This window comes from Pinus tabuliformis, chromosome X (genome assembly GCF_031772625.1).
Source record: "Pinus tabuliformis cultivar Carrire ecotype Pingquan chromosome X, CPIR1, whole genome shotgun sequence".
Taxonomy (NCBI): domain Eukaryota; kingdom Viridiplantae; phylum Streptophyta; class Pinopsida; order Pinales; family Pinaceae; genus Pinus; species Pinus tabuliformis.
The window spans coordinates 32,906,180-32,928,611 of NC_142308.1; the positions used below are offsets into that span (position 1 = coordinate 32,906,180).

Genomic DNA, 22,432 nt, shown 5'->3' on the forward strand with positions numbered 1-22,432 from the left:
GGAGGTCAGATTCACTGTTGCAGTAGATTATTTTGAGTCTGGATCCAGTTTGCAGCTATTTGGAGGGTTCTATCTCAGCCGTACATAAACTATTTGTATGGGCATGTAATTTCAATATTTATACTAATATAATAGAGCTGAGATTTGCTGCGTTTGTCTTGTATTGTGATCGCTGTAATTTTATTTCCAATTTGCCAGAGTAACAACATTATTTATTTTGGTTTTTATGCTACCTATTTATCTGGCATAATTGATGATTTTTCATGCTAATTTTGAATAAAAATTCACGACATATTTTTTAGAAGAAAAATTTCATAAATTTAACGAAAATATCCAAAAGGGATATTACAGTGGCATCAAAGCATGATTTTGGCTAGCTGTGGGTTAAAATCCAAGTTTTTCGTATTGCCGTATTGTTCCTAAAGAATAAAGGAGCCAAGTTCCTGGGTTACAATTCTTAATCTATTTGCCAAAGAATAATTGTTGTAAGTGACTTTTCGAAGTCTCAAATTACCAAAACCCAGTTTATTCGTTGGGTTTAGTTTATTTGTCAGAGCCAAATTATTTATTGGGGCCAAGTTGATTTGTTGGGATTAGTTTATTTGCTGGAGCCAGATTTATCTATTGGGGTCGAGTTTATTTGTTGGGTTGAGTTAATTTTCTGGAGGCTAGTTTATTTGCCAGAGCCGAATACATTTGCTGAAACCTGAATCTATCTACTGGACCATAGTTGCAGGAATCGCCCCCCGCCCCCCCGGATCCTAAGCCGGAATCGCGTCCCGTACGGAAGCGTTCCGGAACCTCCAGGCGAAGCGCGATTCCGGTTTTTCTGAAGCGCGATTCCTATTTTTTGAAACGATTCCTGGAATATCCGCTTACCATCCGCTATGAGTTTATTTTATTTATGGTGACGCACAAGTCTTATTTAAAGTTTTGTTGTAATGCTAATGGGGGTAAGGATTGGTGGAGCCCCGCCAACCTAGCAGCCCCGCTAAACCATTAGACAATGTTATCAATGCTTGAAACTCATGGATAGCAGCAACTCAGCGCGAAGTCAATATGGCGGAGTATGTCTAAACTTTGGTTTATATGTCCGCTGGTTCATTATATTTGGCATTCCGGAGTTGGTTAGCAACACTCCAAATATCATAGGAATCTCCACCAAACTCGGCGTGGAGAAATTTTACGGCAACACCATATTCCAAAGTCAAATCGTATATCACGAATATTCTGCAGGGAGCTATGTCAAACTTTGGTTATATTTGATATATGCCACGGGTCGGAGTAATATTACACCGTCAATGTTTGCCACACCACTGAGGGGAGTTACATAACTATCGGAGTTCATGCGCTCATATGCCAAGGTTACATTTTTTATAATTATCATATCCAATCACGGATGGCGCACCGTCGGACTTTGGTTATAATGCATATGCCAAAGTTATCAAATATATGCCATGCGGAACTCAAACATATCATCTGTCGGTTCAATTGAGCTTATGTTTATCATATGGTTACGACTATATCATATCTGATGCCACAAGGCCTTGTCACTGTCGGGTCTTTGTTATACCATATGTAGTATATGGTTGCACCAAAGCGAAGTGTTAAGTGCAAACTTCGGTTTTTTAACCAAAATGTGCCACAGAGATTCGTATATCCGCTTAAAAATTTGATGTATGTTTGTAATAGCTAGAATATAGATGATTGTTGTACATACTAGTAACTACAATGGAATCATGGATGCCATATCTATCTTGATTTATGCAAAAATATGCATGTTTTCATGTCTTCTACAATTAATTTGGTATTTGGGATGTTTGTTTTGAGTATAAATGCAAAAAAATAAAAAAAAAATATATATATAGCAGACGCTTCCGCGGACGCTTCGCTTCCTAGATTTTTGGAAAATGACGCTTCCGCGCTCCGCGCTTCCGCTTCGCTCCCGCTTCGTGCAACATTGTACTGGACCGAGATTATCTTGAGGGCCAAGTTACTTCTTGAGACAAGTGTTATCATTTCTCAAGGCTGAATTGGACTACTACATTGCTAGAGTTGTGTCAGATTCCTCAAACTCATTTGAGCATTGTAACTCTCTTAAGCATTTGCCTCTCATATTTATTTACGTTACAAGTGTTTCCACTTTATCTACAAAGTGTTTGACTAAAGCACTGCTTGCTAAATGTTTGTTAAAAGTTCTCAAAGAAAGTTTTTAATATTTGCTGGGTTAGCGTGAGTGAAGCGTCTGTGATAAAGATATTGCTTTGCTTCACATATGAAGCTTTGTAAATTTGTGAGGTCAGGGGTCATGGCTGAGCATGCATTTGTCATAGTCATGAGGAGTTACTACTCTTAGCCCATTGTCAACTTGATGGATTTGTCATATGTAGAGCTTTGTCACTATGGATGATTGGGAAAAGGCCTTAGCAAATACCCTTCATAACTTAACAACAATTGGTGTTTTGGCCCGTAATGCTTTGTTGGGCCAAAGTACAAAACCAAATAGCAAACCTTTTTCAAAAGGGGTACATGCTATCCTACAACTGGAGCAAATAAGGGATTTGCAGAAATAATTGGAGGTAGGGAATTGGATCTTTGCACTTGGGTAAGATTTGAAGAACATGAAGATGACCGCAAAAACTCTCCTTAATCTAGAGAAATTGGATTCACACCTTTCTAAGGTGAGCCAATTAGATTTGAGGGTTCTAAATTAGGCACTCAAACCAACAATGCTTGCCTTGATCCAACAAATATTCCTGGAGCACCCTTGTAAAGGGGTTAGACTTGTAGTCGCCCCTTGTCTCATTGAGATTATCAGAATAACTTCACCTATGCTTCCTTACAATGATGACATTATGGGGGAAGTTTTCCAACTGATAGAAGAAAATCTTCAGGAACTACATGACACCTTGGGTCCTACCATTGAGAAGAGGCTCAAGATCTTAGAGATCATGGCTGGAGTTATGGGTAACCATGATGCCATTTGCAGGATGCTACAGTCTAGATTGTTGGCCATTTGAAGGAAGGAACATGTTGTATCACTTGCTGCTTATGAACTAGCCGAAAGGTTGGTTGAGCAGAACATAGAACTACTCAGAAAAAAGTTGACCAAGGAAGAACTAAGGAGGATGTGAGTTAGAGATGGCAGAGATGCAAAGAACTGAACATGTAGCAAGAATGAGTTAAGGAGGAGAGGTCTTTGCTTCATTTGCAAGGAACATTCTGAGGCCAAACGCTCATGCTTGGGGGATATGATAGAAGGGATTCCTTCTGATCATTTTGATGAGGATTCTTCTTCTATAATTGAGTCCATTAATTTTCATGAGGATACCTTCCAAGACCATGAACAATCATGTGAAAGTGTTGATAACAGCTTACTCATGCATCCATGTTTGATAGTTGAGAATGATGAGCAACAGATTGACCCCATCTGTGAAGAAGACCAAGGAGAAAACATTCAAGGAGATTTGCGAGATGAGCTTGTTGAAGAATGTAACTAGTGTCGGTCTTCATAATTGTATTTGTCAAAATAGTTATATTAATTAATGAAAATTACTTATTAAAGCATGGGTTTCATGCATGGGTCAATGTTCTTTAGGTCAAAGCCTCCATTGAAGGCTTCTAGGTTTTATCTTGAGTCATTAGAGTCATATCATTCGTATTAGACCCTTCTTGGGCTTTAGTATCATGTAAAAATAATTATTTTTGAGTCAAAAAGGTCATTTGTCACCTCCACACCAAGTCGGCCCTGTCCTCATGAAGTCGGCCTGGATTAGGGCATTTCGACCCAACATAAAGGCTATATATAGAGAGGCAACTCGACCTATTTGGAACACTCACTCATCAATTTTGATCTACAAGAAGAAGAAGCATAAATGAAGAGCAAAGTAGCTGGAGAAGGAAGAAAGAAGTTGGGAAGACCTAATACGAGTTCTTGGGCTATTTATCTCTCACACGTGCAAAGTTTTTGCGCTGTTGCTGGGGTCAAAATTCTGAATCTACTACAGGGTCGAAAATCTGTAGTTAGGGGCCGAAATTCTAGGTTGTAGCTGCAGTTGGGAAGTTGAAACTTGGAGACTTTGGCAGGGGTCATCTACAAGAAGGAAGGGTTGACTTGGTGATTGGAGGAGGTCTTTGTCTAGGTCTAAAGGGTCTTGGATTGTCTCATCTTGATCTTCTTTGTTTGGCATTTGTCTTGATGAAAGGAACATAATAAATTGAAAGAAGAACTAATAAGAAGAAAAGAGCAATCACAAGAAAATGTCAAAGTTTAAGAGAAACCTTCCTAAAGAACCTAATCGGTATAATGCCCTTGATTTCTCAACATGGTATCAGAGTTTGGTTTACTTGCATAAGGGTAGGAAGAAGGTCACAAAGGGCTTCTAGTCAAGCAAAGAAAATCAATAATCTAAGATCGAACTCCTAAAAGAAGAAGTTTACAATTATGGGCTTAATTACAAGCCGTAGTTATAGTGGTTATGCGGCAAGCACAACGAGTTTGGTTGAGGGGCATATAAGCCCTGTTCCAGAGGACCGAAGAGCCAATCTTGTAGATCATTCAAGACCGTGCTTCTTTACTAATAGATCATAGTTCTGGGCTCACTTGTTATACTTTGAAATCACCTCCAAAAAAAATTTCAAACCTCTGTAAAATTTCAAAGATCCAATACTTCAGAAATTTTAGTTCTATAAGCTTCTGTGTATATCTTTGTTTGGTCTGAATTGTTTTAGAATCCAAATCCCAATGAGGAACATAGATTCGAGTTCACCAAAACCTAGACATTTGAGAGCCACCGTCATCTTCTCAAGTTCTGAGCACATTTGAGGGTAATCAATTTATTGTTTAATGAGTCATCCTACAAGTTTGAATCAGTCAAGCAAGTCCGAGCCAATTGGAAGGCTACAGTCACGTTGAAATGCTTGAAGTAAAAGCCTTGTGTTAATCATACAATTTGAATTTAAAAGCATCTAGCAGTAAAGAAGCAGTATTGTTCAACTCATCTGAAAGAAGCATACATCTTTGTTCAAAGCTAGAGGCAATATCTGTGCAAGTAACTCATGACTTTGATATCATGGGAAGTCTGATCACGAAGGATGGTATGTAATTGTGAGGTATGTATAGTATATTCATTTGTTAAGGTTAATTAATTACATGGTTCTAGGGTTTGTTTTTAGTTGTTGATATTGATATTGATATTTATATCTAGATGGCACATGGATAAACCCTAGTCATATGAAAGAAATCCTAAAAACCCTATTTCTTGATTTCTAGGGTTTGTGTGTACTTTAGAGTATGAAGGGATATAACAATTTCGTATGTTAAGATTTGTATTATAAGACCCTAAGATTCCCTCCTCCATTGTTGCTTAGAAACCCTAGATTGACAAATTAACATCATGTTTTTGGTATCACATATTTTGTTTGGTAGTATTTGTCAATAAGTATTGCAGGTATGAAGATCATGGCTAAACTTAGAGGGAGCACTTCAAGGAATCCCTATAAGGTTTGTTAAAGAACAACTCAAGGAATGTCATAAACTACAAGATTTGTTGCAAGGCTTTCTTCATACAAATGGTATGATCATTTTTCTTTTGAAATTTGCTTTACATTACTAACATCTTTATGTCTAGGGCTTTGAATCATAAAAAATCTTTTTAGGGTGATTAATCATTAGATTGGATCTACCCTCGTTATATGGTCTCTTGTCATTTGATCATTCTTGTGAAACCCTAACCCTTAGGGTTCACTGTAAAACCTTATCCTGTTAATGCTAAGGGTATGTCAATGTTAATAATGAAACCTTAGTTTACTTTAGGGTTATTGATAAAGTCCAGAACTTATAATGAAATCCTATTCTTTTGAAGTTTAGGGTTTTGATAATGGTGTGGTAAAAACCCTAGTCCTTTTGGGTTAACTATTAACGTCTAGGTTATATAATGAAACACTAGATCTTTAGGGTTTGGTGAATTAGGGTTTATGAACAAAACCCTTGTAATAAGATCATAGGAATGAAACCATAGGTGTATATTCTTTCGTATGATTGAAACCCTAGCATGGTCAAAATTGTTATTCGATGTTTGCATCTAGGGTTTACAATATAGAAAGAAATTGACCCTAGAGATGAAATGTTGGTATGCTAAATTGTTGATATTCATGTTTTAGAAATCTAGGGTTTGTAACAAAACCCTTGTAAGTGATATTATAGGGCATGATAATGAAACCCCAGAAGTATATTGTTGATATGATTTAGTTTTGGGTTTGCGACAAACCCTAGTAGAGTATGACATGTAATTCTAAAAGCACATTGTTATGATTAAATTGATATGTTGATTGAGTTGCTGATATCTAAGGCTTTATGTTTCGAAAATGGATTCTAGGGTTTATGACAAAACCCTAACAAGTTGTTGAAGTCTAGAATATAAAAGATGTGACCCTCATTGATTATGAACCTAAATAGGTTTAGGTATTTGATGTCTAAAGCTTGAATGTTTTGATGTTTCCATTGTAATGACATGATTTTGATATAGTTAACTTCATGCTTCTATATATTTGTATTTGGTTGTACTTGCTATTAAATTTTGGTAGGTATATAATCTTTAGGGTGTTGAAGATGTTCATAATTAAAAATGATAAGAATGATGAGCATGATGAAGGACGTTATAAGGATGATGATGATCAAGATGACCTTGATAAAGATTGAAGCCTTGAAAGAATAAAGTCACTTTGATATTATAAAAGAAGGAAGTTGTTGATCTCCATAAAGTTGAGAGGGAGCTTAGATAGAAGAAAGGGTATATCTCCCCAGTTTAGAGGGAGGGCATATTATGGCAGTCATAGTAAATACCTTGAGGAAAGAATGAAACTAAAGAATGAATGAAAGTACTACAGATGGATTTGCAAACAAAATACATGTGAACTACTGAGGCTATATTTGGTGCTATTGAAGAAGTGAAAGAAGAAAACTTTTGATAAAGTTGTATATGGATAACTTGATGATGATATGACTAACATCAGAATGATTGAGGACCCCAAAAATTTGTGTTTACTTGTATATATCTTTAAAGGTTTATTACTAATTGGGGTTGTGATTGTGCAAGATCTCTTCGTAAAAAGATTGAATGTTTGAAGCATGCTTAGAGTGGTGGATATATATCTGATTTAGTTGGAAAGGAGAGATGAAGCATCTTGTGGCAACAAGATGCTTGGGAGGGCATCTGACTGGCCTATGTGTTGATGTCTAGATCTTGAAGTAGGGAGGGTGGCGTTGGTCATGGAGCTCCGACCTTGGATACACACCTATATCCCTGGGTTGGTGTTAGAGCTTAAAAGTATGATGGTACCTAAAGTGGCTAAAGCTTGAATACCCCTTAGTCCCACTCGATTACAATACCTTGGTCAGGTATCTAATTTGTAGCACTGTGTGTGCTGTGACTCTTCATAGAGTATATCATTTTGAGATCTTCTGATATACCTCTGTATGTATGTAATTATGAATAACTCCCTAGTTAAGAGGGAGTGTTGAAGAATGTAACTAGTGTCGCTCTTCATTATTGTATTTGTCAAAAGAAATTTTATTATTAAAGAAAATGACTTACTAAAGCATGGGTTTCATGCTTGGGTCAATGTTTTCTAGGTCAGAGTCTCCATTGAAGGCTTCTAGGTTTTATCTTGAGTCATTAGAGTCATTATCATTTTTATTAGACCCCCCTTGGGGTTTTGTATCATGTAAAAATAATTATTTTTGTGTCAGAAAGGTCATTTGTCACCTCTACACCAAGTCAGCCCTGCCCTCATTAAGTCTGTCTGGATTAGGGCAATTCAACCCAATAGAAAGGCTATATATAGTGTAGTTTTAAAAATTAGACTCGGACTTGGAACAGTCCGGGGGTTGATTCTTATTCAGACTGTGACTCGGTATCGACTCGGCCTAGTTTATTTCAATGACTTTGTCGTTGTAAAAAATACATCAAATATTTATTTATTTATTTTTATTTTTTATGAAAAACATAGTTTTAAAGATTTTCATTCATGTTTCCAAACTCAAAGCATTAGAATAATAGAGAGAAGACAACATACGATCAAAGTATGCTCATGAATATATCTATTATATCAAAATGGCACTTAATGCACTGTCTAATACATGTAATATATAGAGATCAGAACAAAAACACATAACCAATGCTGCTCTAAAAACCAACTCCTCAATGGCAAATGCTGCTCCAAACATCACCCAAGAACCTCCTCAATGTTGCTCCAAAAATTGCCCAAGAACCTCCTTATTGTTGCTTCAAAAACCAACTCCAACCACTCACAAACTCCTCACAAATGCTCACACAATTGCAATGAGATAACTATGAGGAAATATGAGGGGGCTGGGTCACCTTTATAGGCATGGGAGAGGGGTAGAGGGGCTAGGAAATAGTTTAAATAGAAAAAAATGTGATTTCAAGTCCGCCCAACTCGCATTTTTTTCCTGTCACCAAGACCGACCGGTTTAAGTAGGGCTCGGTTGGTCCGTTACTGAACCAGTTGAATCGGTGACCAACTCGGTCGGTTTGGTAACGGACCGACCGCCGAATTGGATAATTGACCTAGTTGGTTCGGGCAGGGGTATGGCTCGGCCAACCATGTCGATTTCGAGTCAAACCAGCCTAGTTTTGAAACATAGACATATAGAGAGGCAACTTGACCTGTTTGGAGCACTCATTCATCAAGTTCGATCTACAGTAAGAAGAAGTAAAAAAGAAGAGCGAAGTAGCTTGAGAAGGAAGAAAGAATTTGGGAAGACCTAAAACTAGTTCTTGGGCAATCTATCTCTCACACGTGCGAAGTTTTTGGGTTGTTGCTGGGGTCACTGCAAGTCCGAAAATCTGTAGCTGGGGGTTGAAGTTCTGGATTATAGCTTCAATTGGGACGCTGACACTTGGAGACTTTGGCAGGGGTCATCTACTAGAAGGAAGGGCTGACTTAGTGATTGGAGGAGGTCTTTGTCTAGGTCTAAAGGGTCTTGGATTGTCTCATCTTGATTTGCTAATGGAAGAGTTGGATTGGGTTTTCCCCTAGATAGTGGTTTTGCCCAGGTTGAGTGCCTACATATTGTGTCCCTTATTGTGATCTTCTTTGTTTGGTATTTGTCTTAATGAAAGGAACATAATAAATTGAAATAACTAATAAGAAGAAAAGAGCAATCACAAGAAAATGTCAAAGTCTAAGAGAAATCTTCCTAAAGAACCTAATCTGTATAATGCCCTTGATTTCTCAACAGAGCTACTAGTGATCCAACATGAGGAGCACATAGAGGAGCGTGAGTTAGATGAGGAGGCTCAAGCTAGATATGTGGTGGAGGTGGTTGAGTATCCATCTTTGGCTCCACCCATTGATGAAGTGCAAATAGATACAGAGGAAACCAATAGGGTTGTAGTACTTTTAAACTGTAGTCGGCAGGAGAATATTGAGCATTTAAGGTCCGATCTTATGGCATTGAAGAAAAAGATCAAGAGAGTACGAGGCACCATCTTGTAGCAAAGCAATAAAATTGAGGAGCTTAGAGTGTTGTGTGTCGAGTCTGCAACTAACTTGTCTAGCGTTGAGGGACGATTGAGGTTCCTAGAAAGGCAACAAGAGGAGTATACTTGGCAATTTCAAAGCAACCCACTGCACGAGTACATCAATAGGGCTTGCGACACTATCAACCCACCTCTGTACATTGGAGAGAGAGAGGCAAATTTTTATAGGTGGATCTTGTTGGTTGACCAAGCAGATTAACATAAGTTGAGCATGGAGCAACATCAACATAGTAGCCTTGCTCCATGTGCAAGAGTTCATGCATTCAATCCTTCCCACACGATGGATTGGCAAGAGATTATGAGTTGGTATTCTATTGATGGGGTGATTCTTGGAATAATATTCTTAGCTAGGGGCATAACACAGTTGGAGCCATGGAGAATGAGCATCGATAGATGGCCAAGTTGGCATTGGGATCCAGGCAAATCTATTGATGGCAAGTTTAGTCAGAGGTTAGTTTGGGATCCAAGTATCGAGGGGTCTGCTAATGATTGGATGACATGGAGACATGATGTGGTACAATAGTTTGTGTGGGATCTTGGCATCAATGTACAAATGCCTTTACAATTGATAGATACAGATTACTTGAGGGCAAGCAATCTTGGGGCGAGAGGATTTGTAATGTCCTCATTTTCAGTTTCCCTTATGATGCAGTCAAAATGGATTTCTAGGGTTTGTGGCAGCGAGTTTACAAGAGCAAGGTTATGTCATGAGAGGGCCTGGAGGGTTTTGGAGGAGTCTTATGGGGTCTGATGGAGTTCGCTTGGCATAATTCATCATCGAGGTCAATTCTACATTGCTTATTCTTGGTTCCAACTTCTGCTACATACCGACAATTCTCGTAAAACGAGGTTATCATTGATCATATCTTAATCAATTATGCTTAAGGTGTCATTTTGTGAGGAGTATATGATGAAATACCTTAATGTAATAGCTCGTTGGAACCAGAATGAAGAGATATACAGGGTGGGATAGTGAAAAGTGACTTTCAATGGCTAGAAAGATCGTAGAGGTGGACTTACCATTTTGCTATATTAAAAGTGACTTTAATTAGTCACTAATTAAATAAAAAAGGGAGAAAATGCTTAAAAAGGCTAAAAGGGGAAAGTGACTTAAATAAAATAAAATAAAAGTCATTTAAATAAAGTAAAGGGGAGAATATTCTTGAATGGAAATAAAATAATAAAATAAATGCTTTTAGAAGGATGGAGAGGGATCCATTAGATCTATAAAAGGAGGGGAAGCAAATCATTTGGGACATCTTGGTTTGGTGATATTTTCTTGTTGGAGAGGTTTTGGGAACGTGGTTCTCAACATCAGTAAGCCTTAGGACGAAAACCCTTAGGTTACCTATTGTGAGTTGGCCAAAAACCCAACCCACTGTTGAGGAGATTTCATCTAGAAATCTCATGGAGCTTCAACAACATAGTTGGAAATCAGATTTGTGTATTGGATCGAGGATCGTCCAAATTCTCTATTTGAGCTATAATATTAGTTGCAATTGCAATTTAGGAGGTCAGATCTAGTGTTGCAGTAGATTATTTTGAGTCCGGATCTAGTTTGTAGCAGTTTGGAGGGTTCTATCTCAACTATACATCAACTATTTGTATGGGCATGTAATTTCAATATTTACATTGATATAATAAAGCCAAGATTTGTTGCATTTGGCTTGTATTGTGATTGCTGTAATTTTATTTCCAATTTGTTGTGGTAGTGACATTATTTATTTCGGGTTTACTCTACCAATTTCTCTGGCATAAATTGATGAATTTTCATGCTAATTTTGAATACAAATTCACGGCGTATTTTTCGAAGAAAAAATTCATAGATTTAACAAAAATATCCAAAAGGGATTTTAATACCCTGACTATGCAATTTTAACCAGACAATTTAAAGCCCTAACTGTGTAATTTTAATCGGACAATGTAATGTCCTAACTGTGCAATTTTAACCAGACAGTAACTGAAATTTAAAAATTTAAATTGCAGAAGAATACTTGGAATCAGTTGAAGGTGTTTTGGACTGTGGTTGTTCCCACTGCGATAGTTACCAAACCACCCTTTACCTCCCAGCCTATCTGGGGTCTACCTGTACGGTCCCCAGATCCAGAAGAAAAATATTCTGGCCCCCGTGCACAAAATTCCAAGAACAATCAGGCTCAATCTCTCTTTGTGGCTATGTTGGAAATTTCTCTCCTGTCTCTGTAATACTTTGCCCAAAATTTTTCCTCCTTGTTATGGCATTTTGACTACCTTATATGCTCTAACCCACCGTCTCCCAACTTCCTTGCTATCAGTCTCCTTCCTTCCACAGTCTCTCGATTCTTTTCATTGTCACTCTCCTACCTTGTCGACCCTTCTTTCCTTCTGGTTAGAGGTGGTCATATTATATAACTAAGTTAGATTTGATTGAGTTTGGTTATTTCACCTTTAAATAATATGCTTTGCCAACTATTTTTATTCCATAGATTTTATTTAGGGGATTATATTTATTCAAATATCTATGTCCTTTATCCTTTTGATATACTTATATTTATACTTTTTTAGTAAAGTAAAATATATAATTATTTTGGTTAATATATGAAAGAAAATAATATATATTTTAATTCATTTTTATTTTATACAATCCTTTGTATTTATTGATATGTATATTATTTGAAATTACTTTGATTAGTGTCATTTATAGTGTTGGTATACTTAATAAGTACCCCACTCTACATATTCATTACCTTCTGGTGAATTAGGTATTTACTTAGTACTTCAACAATTAATTCATTACCTTGTACTTAGTCATTTTCCAATGTCAGCTAATATATGTACTAGTGTGATACATGTGATGCATGCATATGTAGCTATCATATGCGTGCCTCATATGCATGCTAATATTCCCATGTTCATTGCAATTTGATGGGTCATTACAGGGATATTACAAAATATTTGAGCCACATGTTTTGCTGCTACCCAATGCTCTTGCCTTGGCTTGATGATGAATTGACTGAAGGTGTTCATTGCAAAACATATGTTTAGTCTGATGTTGACCAAATACATTAAGAAACCTATTAGTGTCAACTGCTTGTGCAATATGGGATCCATCAACTCTGAATTTGAAGATGTCACCTTCTTTAGATTGGTGATCGTAAGGGTGGCCGGTTTGTAGTCCTTCGTTCTAAATTGCTTCAGGATCTCAACTGCATACTTACCTTGGCCAAGGAATATTTCCCTTGGTTTCTGCCAAATCTCTAAATCCAAGAAGTAATGCATCATGCTAATGTCCTTCATCTTGATCTCAACTACAATATTTGCTTTGCACCCTATAATGAGCTTCTTTGCACTTGTAAGAAACAAGTCATCTACATATGGTACCAAAATAAGTAGATCAGTCCCAACAAATATATAATATAAGTTAGCATCTGCTTCACTTTTGGTGCAACATATACTCAGCAAATATCCATCAATCCTAGAATACCATGCTCTTGGTCCCTGCTTGAGACGATGCAAGGCGCTTTTTTAAGCTTGTAAACATGGCACTACTTTTCATTTACCTCAAAGCCCTTGACGCTGCTCCAAGCTTTTATGTAGAATTCTTCCTCAATGATCCCATTAAGGAAGGCTGTCTTCACATCCATTTGATGTATTCTCTTCCCATAAATGAGTTAAGGATATAATCACCATAATGGAAGTGTACCTGGTGACCGGAGAAAATGTCTCCAGATAGTCCACTCCCTCTTTGTGGGAGAACCCTCTTGCTGCAAACCTTGCCTTGAACTTCTTAATGCCACCATCTGTAACATGTTAGATCTTGTAGAGCCACTTGGAAGTTACTACTAACTTCCCCTTCGATCTTGGCATTATGTCCCAAATGTCATTCTTCATGAAGGGGGTGTACTCCACCATGGCATCTCACCATACTTGCTGTTTTGTTGACTCTTGAACATTGGAAGGCAGAATCAATGATGCTGCTTATCAATGCCATGTAAGTAGGAAACTTTTAGGAGGCTTGCTCTCCCTAAATGTGCTCCTAGGAACCCCAACACTCCTGAGCATCCCTCAATGTTTATGTGGACCATTCAAGGCCTTTGAAAAAATTAGAATGGGTTAATTTCTCCTGCTCACTTGAAGGCTATCGTCGTAAATTAGAATTGTTGGTGTCTTTGGTGACTCTGTCTCAACCTTTGAAGCTTCTTGCTCCTCATCATATGTCACTGGAATGGGATCATGCAACTTCCTGGATGCAAAGTCTTCCTCAAGTTTTACATACTGCTTGTTATTGTCTTCCTTTGCTTTGGAATATAGACCCTCTAGGCAATGTTCCACCAAGACTCTGGGATGGGGGGATGTGAGTGCAGGGAGACCTCAAGGGGGGACATGTGGGAGTACATTCGAATTTTATGGAAATTTAAGGGGGACATGGAGACATCGGGGTAATATATATATGTGTGTGTGAAATTCAAATTCATATTCAATAATGAAAGCATCCATAATTAAATAATTAAATACATTGATCCATATTCATCATCCATAATGGTAGGTACATCATTCATACTCATCATTAATCCATACACCACGAGATTCAATAATGAAATACATTAATCCATATTCATCATTCTAGAATCTATATTGATTTAAAAAGTAAATTCATTATTCATCATTCTAGAATGTAAATTGATTTAAAATTAAAATTCATCATTGATCATTCTAGAATCTAATTAGTACTATGCAAAATAGATTATAGTGGATATTGTAGTCTAAAGAGTAGAACAGTAAATTGATATAAATCAAAATCAAAAGGGGTGCTTTTGGGCATCCCCTTTTGAGTGAGCGTGCCCGAAAGCACTCCTTTCGGGGAAACATGTACCCCACATTAGGGAAACGTTTACCCTTGCGTCTCCCCAAAAGGGGGATGTGGGGAAACATTTCCCCAAGTACCCCCCCCCGGTTCGAGGTGCGTGGGAAGCATGGGGTGCGTGCACTCCACTTGGGGGGACTGCATCCCTGTGGAACACTGCTTGTAGGCCTCCAAAGTCTCACTATAATCCACAAATAAAGCCTTTTAGATGAGTAAAGATAAACATGTAGGAGCTCCTAAAGCTACATTTCAAGTGAGCAATCCTCCTAAGAAGTTTCTGAATCACATTACATGATGCCATGTGTTGCCGCCTGAATCCACACCCAGGAGTATCTTAGAGAAAATCTTTAACTCCACTTGGTGTGGCCTTGGGGGCAAGTCTCAAGTTGAGTTACTGTCACTCAAATCTCAACTCCTTCGTCTAGGCTAACTCCTAGCGAAGCCAAGGGGGGTGGACCTTGTGATAATAATTGGCTCAACTAATCTAAAGCTAGATAATTCAAGTTTTAGGAGTTAAAATTAAAAGATCAAAGATACATCCAAATTAAATCAATATATAAATTGCAACAAATGAATTCAAAACATCATAATAGCAATAACCATTCACAAGTTAAAATATTGCAATAATAGACAAGGTGGATCAAGGTAGACTAGTGCCAAATATTAAGGTAGTTGCAAAAGTAAATATTCCAAGTAAAAAGATATCTTGAAAGTAATGCTTGGAAAATAAATGTTGCAATAAATATAGGCAAGTACAATAATGTTCAACGTAAAATATTTAGAAAAGTGAGTACTTAGAGAAAGTTGGAGCAAGATTCTTTGTAAAACAAAAGGCATGCACTTGAAATATTTGAAAATTGCTTCAAAGAGATAGATAAGCTTTATGAACTTAGGAAACAAATGAAATGAAACTCCAAGTGCCAATGTTGCAATTTGAATGTAATCTTGATTTATTCTAAACGTAAGTTAGATTACAAATTGGTTAGTGCAAATTGAAAAAGTTTCAATTGAACTTCTTCCCCAAACCTTATCCTTGCTGGGTCCCCGATCTCAGATTAAGGAGTCAATAGGGGATGAATGGTCTTTAAATCACTACTTCGACTAACAAATTTGCAGGTAAATTTGATTATAATCAAATGTACACAATTGCATGAAGTGTAATGTAAATGACTAAACTAGGTAGCAATTGCAAGACAAGTAAATTGCAAGTGAGAGTAGATTGTATGAGGTAAAAATTTAATCCAACTACTCTAACGATGATTATGTTACACTATTTAGTTCAACCAACAATGAAAATTATTGAAGCACCACAAAAAGAACTTCCCCAAATGGGGAGGTGGGGGGATGCCTAGGGAAAAAATCCCCTAACTCCCAAGCAAAATGAATTCTTTATTAGACCCCCCTTATAGGAATGAGGGATAGAGAGATAATTTACAATGGATCCTTTCAAGAAAAGGATTTGTAGAGATGCTTTGGAGAGAGTTTACAATAGGACCCCTCAAGGGGATAAAACACTATTTGCCAAAGACTTATAGCAAGTTAGAAGCAATCTAAGAAAAAAAATTACAACTGGCCTCCTTGGGCAAATCCCAATAATGGGAGAAAAGTCTCTTTACAAAGTTACAATGGATTACAAGAGGCTCTTTTGGCAGTCCCAAAAAAGAGCATTTTTCTACAAATTTCAAAAGGTTTTCTTGAAATGATCTTTGGGTGGAAGAAGCCCTTTAAAGGGGTTTTAAAAGTGCAAAAGGAAGCTTTCAATCAGCTGTCCAAAGGTGAGCCTTTTTTGAGAGTTTTGTTCTTCCACAAGCACTCCCTTTGAGCTGTCAAAAGTCTACCCAAAAAAACCCAGCAAACAAATTAGTTAGGAAAGCACTCGAAAGATGATCTAAGACTAAAAATCACTATCTTTTAAAAGGAAAAAGTTATAAATCTAAAAGATCAGATTTTTATGGCGCTTTGCTAATGAATGATCAAGTAAACTTGTTCCTTCTTGGCAAAACAAATTGTTGTTAGAACAACAATCCAAATTTAAGCCTATGTGCTTGATTTTTAATGAAAATTTAAGGAAAATATCAAGAAGTTTAAGGTTTGCAGTTAAAGGATATGAGAGTGAGTCTTCATGGCTTTGATCTTCAAGGCTTGGTTTAACCCATCAAAGCTTCTCCTCTTTAACCCATCAAAGCTTCTCCTCTTGGATTTTATGGTCTGCAAAATAAACCAACAAACAATACAAAGTGATAGATACCCAAGTAAAGTCTGGATATTTGCAATATTACTACCAAATTTTGATCAAAATTTCTTAATAACTTAAATAAATTATATGAAAATTTTCTGCTCTAAGACAACCAAGAAAAGCTAAGTTGAATCAGCTCTTTTTGGCTGATATGTGACTATTAGGACAACCAAAAATTCAAGCCTTTAGTCTGCTAGATATTCAATAAAGATCATGAAAAAAGGAGCCAAGAATGATAGAATTTTATGAGAAAGAAAAGAGAGATTTTGGGTTCTTCGAAAGCACTTTGGTAGTCTATTAAGAGTTCCTTTAGAATCCTTTAGAAGTGAATTGATCTCAGTGGGAATAATGCTTCACAAATGTGCTTGAAGATGGTTGATCCAACCTAGGATTTCCCCAACTTCAAACAAGAGGAACCTGTAAAACACTTGAGATCTTGCCAAAAGAATTAGTAACATAGGTGTAGCTTGCATAATGAAAGAAATAAACATGTTATTCAACCAAGAAATACATGTAATATTAAATTCTAGGATGCAAACTAGCAAGAAGATAGCAAGCAATTGCTATCTTCTCCTTTGGACAACAATGTCCCTATCAAGGCCTAAGCTACAAACTTGAAGCAATGAAATGAAAACCAACAAGGTTACCTCATGGAACACCAAGCAAACCACACAAAATCATCAGATCATGAAACTCTAAAGTTTTTTTATTAATAAAAAGTGAGGCAAAATTACAGTATAATTTTCCCAAGCTCTCTAAGCTTCCTCTTATGTGGCCAATATTTTCCCAAATTTGTGGGCCCACTTAGCATTCCAAATCGGCCCCTCAAGTCCACTTTGATGCCACACCACTTGAGTTGATCTTTTAACTTGGAAATATGATTTTTCATGTGTCCCCACATTAATTCTTGTAATTTTTCTTAACTTTTCATCCACACTTTGGAAAATGTGGGTTTTCATGGGGAATTAATTATTCTTAGAGCCCCAAAGTGGGTACTAGGAGAATGTTGGCATCCTGAGGATGAATTTCAATCTCTTATATACCACAAACATTTTCAAAGGCCACTTATTTACATCATTACGTAGAAAATTAATTAAAAATCCCATTTTGAGGGAACTTAAAAAAAATAAAAATCCTAGAAAGACCTAGTCAAATTCTGTAAGACTCGAGATATGACCTAGCATGGTAATATACATTGACCCTAGACATTAGGACACACCCAAGGCCCAATTATTAAGCCACATTCTAACTTTGGAGGTATATTGGGTGAAAAAACTTGACTAGTTATTTATCGCTAAAGAGTGAAAATAATTAGTCCAGTGAAAAAAACACCTAGAGTGGACTCACTTACTAACCAAGTCCCAAATGGCCTAAGTCTGTTACATAAGTTCATCATGCTAGCGTTCATTTATACAATTCCCCTGCAGGAGTATAGAATTTGAGAGAAGAAAGTATAGAAAGATGAGAGAGGTAAAAGAAGCATAGGTGACTTGTTAGATTTCTAAACATTTGAAAATTCGTCAAGTGCCTCGTCCATTAGGAAATGGGGTCTTCATTGCTTACCATGTGCATATGAGCAGGTAACACCATGTATTCGTATGACAAAATCTTTCAACTATAAGGAAGTTGTTAAAAGCAGGTATGGCAGGATGCCATGATAAAGGAGTTTGTTTAGATATAGTTCCAATTTTCTGTGGAATCAACAATTGATTCTGACCATCGAGTTGTAGATGATTTTTCCTTGATAAAGGGAAGTACACCTTGAAGATTTTGGGATATAGAGATGAAGAGGTAGTAACTTGTTATGCTGGAGAATACTTTCCTCACAAAGAGGGAGTGTTAGGTTTATCTTGTTGATCCAAAGGTAATTATCTGGCATGGCTTACTGTGGACTTGTATCGTTCTATGGCAATAATAGCAGGGATAGATCTGTCCTTGCCTCTATCTCTGTACACACTAGAGAGAGTAGTGGATGGAGGTGGCACAATAAGTATGTAGAGGTAGAGGGTGCATGCACACCTACAACATGCATGCCCCAACCATAACGATATTCTAGTTTTTGTTTTTCTTTGATTCGTAGGATTGTTGTGTTGTCACTCATTTAGGACAACTCATGCTCATTCAGATTTAGAAGCACTTGCTAAGTGCAGTTCTAATTTAAGAATTTGCGTTTGGAGTTTAGTTTTAGGCAGGGTGCATATGTGTAGGAGAGATGGCATTGCATGCTTTTTTTTGTTTTCTTCCACTTTATGTTCAAGTATGTAGGACTCATAGTACATCCATTAATGCATGCCTGGGTGCACTATTCTAGGTAGGTTTAGGGTTAGGGTTTCTACTTCGAATCTGGGCGCACCATAGGGATGGCCTATTTTAGTATTTACATAGTAAGGAAGCCATTGAAGAGCAGGTAGGCTGGATGCCATAATTGAGTAGTTTGATGTCTGGTATGTAGTTTGAAATGCTGTTGTGACATAAGTCTTCGAATCTGAGCATGCAGTTGTAGACGAAATTTTCCTTGAACAAGAGAAGTATACTTTGAAGATTTTGGAGAATAGAGATGAAGAGAAAGTAACTTGTTTTGGCGGAGAACACTTTCCTCACAGAGAGGGAGTGTTAATGTTACCTAGTTGCTCCAAAGGCAATCAACCAACATGGTGCACTCAGGAATTCTGTAATAGTAATAACAGGGATAGATTTGTACCATTTACAACAATATCATTTACAATTGGGCTATACCTGTTATGGAAAAAGTCCCGATAAATTCGCGATAATATCGAGAGCTCGTGATTTTTTCAACTCACCGATTTTATCAACAGAGTTTTTCACAATTTTTTCCAAAATGAAAAAAACGGGATTTAAGCGTAAAACTCGAGATAAAATTGGGAGTTTATTCAAAAATTCATGAGTGAGGTGTTGAGGGCCGTGTATAAGTTAGGAAAAGGCCGATTTTTCCACTCCTTTTTGTTAAAGAATGTAGCTAGTTTTAGTCTTCATAATTGTCACTTGACTCTTGTCATGATGTAATTCTCATGTATCTATCAAATGGAGAAAGAAAATGATTTAAAGAACAAAAGAAAATTTATTTTTGTAAAAGCATGGGCTTCCTGCTCAAAATATTTGTTGTTAGGTCTCCTAGGGTTTACATGAGTCAAAGAGTCATTGTTACATTGTAAAGTCGACCTCCTATTTTTGCTTCTAGAGGACGATAGAGTCCATTTGTAGCCCTAGGGGCAGGGCCTTCTTCCTCTAGAGGAAAAGGAAAAACCATTCTCTATTCCCCTAAAAGTGGCAAAGGAACTCAGTGACTAATTGGTTTATGACATGTAGATGACTCTTTATTATATTTTTTGTTGATATTTTCAATGTTCCACTGAGTTTCTAGGACGGGGAAATGCGGGAGAGGGGATACGCACAAGGGGGATGTATATAAGCAACCCCAAAATTTAGGGAAATTTCAGGGAAATGAGGGGGCGTCAAAGTCATACACATTATAAAATTGTTAAAATTTTAATATATAAAGATAAAAATATAATCCCAACAATATGTCAATAACTAAATTAGTAAATAGTAAATTGTAATATTTATGACATGTATATCTAAATATGATCATCATTTCGTATTAGAGTCTAAACTATTATGAATCAAAATTATCATTTGACATTTATGCAATCATCAATGTAAATGTAAAAGTAAATTTCTAAATTGAATCCATTGTTTGACATTATGCAATGTTCCATCTAAATTCATCATTTGGAAATGGGAATTGATATTATGTAAGGTACATCTAAATCAAATTCATAATGTGATAATTGAAATTACGCAATGCACATTGAAAAGTAAATTCATCATACGACAATGACATTATGTTAAAGTCTAAAATAGCCATAGAATACTAAACTAAAAGTAAACATAGAAAGCAGTGAAATACTAGTAAATTTCTCAAAAAATGCTAAATAATAAATATTGAAAGAGTCAAGAACTCAGAACTCAGTCATCAGTATCTAGAGTCAAAAGTTCAAACTTAGAACAATGTAAAGCATCTAAAATAAATGAACATCATGATCAAATAACTAATAAGCATCAAAGAGTTTGTAGATGCTCCAATGACTGGTCCTTTGCATCCATTTGTTGCATGAAGGCATATTTAAATTTGTTAAGTTATTAATTGTTATTAGCGAAAAAATTTAGGGGGACGTCTAGGTGTCCCCTTGTGTCCCTCTTGCATCCCCCCGTTCCCCTCGACATCCTCCTTGCATCCCCCCCTGTGTCCCTCTTGTGTCCCCCCATCCCACCCACAAGAGAGACGTATTTCATCACCAGAAAAAAACACACCCCAGGAGTTTCCACAAAAAAGGGGACATGGGAAACGTTTCCTGAGGAGTTTCCTTGTCTCGAGAGCATGGGGGAGCGAGGAAGCGCGTCCCCATGGAACACTAGATATTTTGACTCTTGAGACTGACTGAGGACTCAGGTTTCAGGGCTTGATTCACTATTGATATGTGATGTAGCACTAGACTTCTTATACATCTTATATATTAGCTTTCTTTTCATATTTATGTGGGAATGCATTTATCTAATGTTGTGGATACTTTAGATGCTAAAAAAAAAAAAATATTTTTGTAATTTTAAAATATTGCTGAGTTTTTGCTATTATTTTAAAAAACCTCCCGACTTCAACTACTTTTTCAATTTCCGGACCCTTGCCAATTTATTTGCGAGGTCGACTTTTTCCACTTTGGTCAATACTAAATATTTATATCACAGATCACCAGAAAGGGCAACATTTCATTCTACAGCCATACCTATTTATGGATACTAATGATAGTGCCTGGACTAGGTTCAGAACAACTCTTTTGCTATTAGGATTCTTCGACTTCAAAGCATGGCTGAAAATGGAATGACCCTAGCTTTAACAGAATGTCATATATTCAACACTAAATAGGATGATGGAATTTTAAAGATGACTAGGATGGGATTTGAGTCTGTAGTTGTAACACACAGAGAGCAAGTTTAGATGAAAGAAAACATTATTTAACAAGTGAGTTTTGTGCATTTGGCTGTCATTTTAACATCTTAATCTCTTTCTGACTTTCCCTTTCTTTTCCATAGATTATGGTGTACTATATTAAACCACTATGGTTTGTGGTTTATTTTGTTCATCTATCATTGCCATTAAAATTTACCTGAGGGAATAGCAATATATCTGTATTGGTGCTATGATTCTTATGTGTAATATGTAATTATGTTTGTGAGTACATATATAGACACATACATACATGATATAAATACAGTTAAAATTTCATCAAAGAACAGACGGAACAAGTTGACTTGCCTGGTGCTTGGCAATGCCAATCTGAGCCTGTAGTCAAAGGTGATAATGGTGCACATAGAACTATTTTATGAGAATTGTCAGACCACACAAGATATGAAAGCATACATATTTTTATATTGGGAGAGATTACATTGAATTGGATGTTAAGTTCTAGTTCAGATATCAGCCACAGGAGATGGCTAATATATCTGGTATGAAGATATCTTCAAATCTCATGTTATGTGAATCCCATTATTCCAACTGCTGGAGAGCTTGTGGTTTATACTGTCCGTGGAGATCTTAGCAAATGGAGATCAAATTTTTTTCAACTGTTTTTAATATCCAATCCTCAAGGGAATGAATTGTGATTAGCAAATCATGCACAAAAATTGTATTCAAGCACCATATGTAGTTCTGCTGCATTAAAACTTCTTAACATTAATGGTTATAGTTACAACTACATAAAACATTGATCC

At 36.7% G+C, this 22,432-nt stretch overlaps 1 protein-coding gene across 1 annotated transcript in view; it reads left to right on the forward strand.

Annotated features, from left to right (window-relative positions):
* CAC2 (acetyl Co-enzyme a carboxylase biotin carboxylase subunit) overlaps positions 1–22,432 on the forward strand; it is a 201,931-nt gene that overhangs the window by 83,047 nt on the left and 96,452 nt on the right.